Genomic DNA, 4,111 nt, shown 5'->3' with positions numbered 1-4,111 from the left:
CTCATACTCATAACAAATATATTTAACTCGTATATTTAAGGTACTCAGTTTTTGAGGTATAATTTAAATGCAACGCTGTTTTGGTCTCACTCTTTAAGTCGTATTCAGCAGGAAAACTTTCTTCCTGCCGCTAAATAAACGGTGGTGGACATTATTGCTTTTATGATCAATTCTGAATAATAGGAAATTCTTTTTTTTTAGGCGAGGCAACCTTTAGTTGACCTCACAGACTACAAGGACTTTGTCAGCTTGCAATCCCTTATTTTTTATTTTTTACGCCTACAGCACCTGGTCTTCCTAGGTGGTCTCCCATCTAAGTACTAATCAGGCCGGACCCTGCTTAGCTTCCGAGATCAGACAGGATCCGGCACGTTCAGGGTGGCATGGCTGTAGACTGTTCTCTCTTTCTGTTTCTCTGGCTATCATGCCTTGGTCCAGAATCATTGTCTCATTTCCCATCCCTAGTAAAGAAACCTGATTCTGAGGATTCTTGCATTTAGATCAGACTCTCTAGGTCTCTTTTTTATACACATTTAGTTATTTCCTGTTTTACTCTATTAACTGTGACAGTAATTTTTTCTTTATGCTCTTTGATTATTTAGTTTCCTTGTATTTTCACCTTTCGTATGTGCTCTTTTTTGTTTTTGCCCCCTCTCAGAAAAGCATTGAGTTTTCTAAGCCTAACAAAAATTTATCTTTCCTCCTTCTCAGTAGACAGCCTGGAAGAGAGGTGTTTCCTTTCTTCTTTTTATGTGTTGGGTGCATCAGATTTTCTCATGTCTTTATCATTGGATTTCTCACATAGTGTCTAAAGATCAAAGTGTTTCTTTTTACGCATCTAGTGTTTTCTTTGTTTTATACATCGCATACCTTGCCTTCTTTCAAATGTTGTTAGCACCCTGGGCTCTCGTTGTTTGAATGAGGGCCAGCACTCTCTGCTCCTCGTTTCTCGAGCATCTCTTTCATTGTAGGTGGCCGATTCTTTCTTCCTGACCATTCTTCCTTTGGTACCCCAGAAGGGCCTCCTTCCCTCCATGAGGCCTTTCTGTGGTGTCACCGGCGTTAGTGTTCTGGCCTCACAGGCAAATTCTTCTCTTTATTTTTTAGCATGGCGTGGGATTCTCTGTCGCGCCTAGTCAAGTTCAGAAAATTCTTTTCTGTTTTCAGCGTATGAAACCATCACTACTACTTCTTGTCCCAAGGTAGATGGTCTTTTCCCCTCGCACAACAGATGAATTACCTTATGTTTCTCTTCTCATGCTAAATAAACTTTATCGTCATTTCTATCTATTATTCATCAATTTCATATTTTATGTTATGTCTGCGGTTTGGGACCCTTCCTTATGACTTGAGGCTGTTGTACTTACCGTGTGTAGTTAAGAGTTTCTAAGCATTTCATTTCTTCTGCTGCCTTATAAAACTTCTTTTTTCATTTGGAACAGCAGGCAGAATGCATTATATTTTCTCTTCAGTCAGCAGTTACTTTGCTATTCTCTATTATCTTGGCAGTATATCTCTGTTTCTTTTTCCATAGTTCAGAGATAGTATATTTAACTGAAGGTAAATGTATTTAGCTATCATTTTCTCACACACAGTCTTCATGTTTTGGGGGCATAATTTTTAGATACCTTTTGACTAGTAGTCAAAACATAAATGGGTTATCGTTTTGACATACTGTACATGTTTAATAGGTAATTATCACATTTTGTTATTTAAAAAAATCTCAGAACACATTAAATTCTCTAATTTTTCTTTTACTATCTGTTCTCTATGTTATTTTTCTTACTTTGTATTTTAGTGTACCCCCAGATTATGTGTATCCAATTAATCTGTGCTGTAGAGATGCAAAAACAAATATTGTGAGCTGGGTACATACATAGCATTTTACAAAATGTTGAGATTAGAAAGATTCATAAAAAATAGTCTTTGCTCTCAAGAAAATCACAATCCAGAAAGGAAGGCATATACTTAAACCAACAATTAAATTCCACTGTGAGAGGCACAGTGGCAAAAGCACGTAAGGGTGGACAGAGGAGAGAACTCTTGACCCTAAAGGTATGAGGAGATGCTTCACAGAGGCATGTGACACTAAGCAGCGCTGTTACAGCCAATGGTCATCATAGAGACGAGGAAGAGATTTCTGATAGAGAGAATGGCACGTGAGAAGTCTCAAGGAATGGAGCAGCAAGGCCTGTGCCGGCTCGCAAGGAATTCAGCATTACGGGAACATTCACCGGGCACGTAGATGTGGGTGAGCTGGGAGAGATGAGGGTGGAAGGGCTGGTGGGTGCAGGTCATGGAATATTTTGCTCATCCTTTGGGGTAAGAGTGTAGACTTTCTTCTGTATGAGAGAAGAAACTATTAAAGGCAGCTAGGCAGGGGAGTTGGTCAGATAGGATGTTTCGGTCACTGCAAAGCACGCATCTGAGGGTAGCAACATAGAAGTCAGCAAAGCGAGTTCTGAAGAAGAACATGCAGGTGATGATGGAAAAGAAAAGGCTAGCTCCTGCCTGGACATGACCCCGAGCAGTGGAAGAGTAGGGTAATGGGCGGATCAGACGAGCTACCGATCAGTGCAGATAACCCTGGAGAAATAGTAGTTCAGTCCTCCATGGCGGCCTTATTTGTCCTTTCTGCCATAAGTGCAGAGCTGTGTTCTACCCGAAAGCCTGACCTCTTAAATTACCTGCTTCTCCAGGCCGTTCACTTCCTGTTTTGTAGCTCAGCACAGTGTTTTCACGTAAGAAACACAGGCTCATTTTTCACGGGAACGGTTAGGAGCAACCACAGGGCAGCTGCACGTGATGGATCCTGGATTGCAATAGCAGCAAGCAGTTCAGGGCATACTGTAGTTCACAGAGTGACTTCTTGCATATATAGTCTCTTTATGCAAGGACTGACCCACAAAATCAAGATTTCATGACACAGGGGGAGCATTATATTTCTGCCTCCAGAGCTAAATCAGTCTAATTTTTGCTAAGCAGTTTTATTAACGACCTAGGTAAGTGAGTGTGTCTGTGTTTCAGATATGCCCAAGCATGTCGAGAGGGTAAGTGGTATGTCAGCTCAGCCATGTTCCATACAGGTAGTTCCCTGGCGAAACTTGTACATGAATGCAGTATCATACATTTTATATTTTTCCTCATTCAAAATCCTTAAATATTATCTTTAAAAAAATGACTCTGGGGTATTGTGTCCTAGAAGAGCCAAGGGATGTCAGGATTTAGATGGGATGTACCATCGGTTCACTCTCATGTGTGGGTGTGTTTCCCTCAGTAACTTGCACAGGTATTGTTTTGTCCACTTAGACACTGGATGTACTTTTAGTTTTCTGCCAAAGTTGTGCCGATATTTCAAACATTCTTCTAAGGTATTCCAGAGCCTTCAGATGTTCAGATTTTCTTCTTTTCTCTTTGATAGATTTAAAAAAAAAAAAAAAGCAGAAAACAAAACTATGTTCCCCAGGGTTATTGTTCACATCTTTCCTTCCATGTGCTTGGGACGCTCAGTTGGAATGCAGTCCCTACTGCATCCCCACCACCAATGCACAATGTGCATCAGCGTCCCTTTCGCTTTATAATCATTATCTGCATCCTTGACATCTTCCTCAAGGCCTCATTTATAACGATGCTTCCCCAACAGCGTCGGCATCTGTCAGTGAGCACAAAGCACCTTCCTTTGCCCAGGCGGGACTCGGGGATATTTACCTTTCCTTCAGCGTCCCCACAAGGGCCATTCTTGCTCACAGCACTTACCGGCTGCATCCGTCCCTTCGAGGCATCCTTCACCCCTCCCGTCACGCCCACCAGGTGCCCTTCCCCTCCCCCATGTGTTTTATCTGTTCCCAGGGTGACCCAGACACCTCGTATTTCATTCCAGAGAAATACAGGATTGTCATAAGCCATCCCCCGTGAGCCATCTTTCTGCCTTTGGGACCGGGTCTGCTGTATTCTCCGCCGATGTGCCATGGGTGCATCGGGCCTCCATCCCTCCTGTCACAGACATATGATACCTTCGCTGGCTTCTCTTATCACTGCTGTTCTACACTCCCTGGAACACCCTTCACCTCACAGGCTGCCCTGCTGTGTTATCTTTTCTCACTGCAAGTGT

General features: G+C 42.4%; 1 pseudogene; it reads right to left on the bottom strand.

Moving 5' to 3' along the window:
• Positions 1-276: 276 nt before the first annotated feature.
• Positions 277-395, bottom strand: LOC111740258 (annotated as a pseudogene).
• Positions 396-4,111: the final 3,716 nt, after the last annotated feature.

The sequence above is a fragment of the Pteropus vampyrus genome, unplaced genomic scaffold (assembly GCF_000151845.1).
Source record: "Pteropus vampyrus isolate Shadow unplaced genomic scaffold, Pvam_2.0 Scaffold60, whole genome shotgun sequence".
Classification (NCBI taxonomy): domain Eukaryota; kingdom Metazoa; phylum Chordata; class Mammalia; order Chiroptera; family Pteropodidae; genus Pteropus; species Pteropus vampyrus.
The sequence above is the reverse complement of the archived record's forward strand: the minus strand, read 5'-3'. Positions and strand labels throughout refer to the sequence as shown.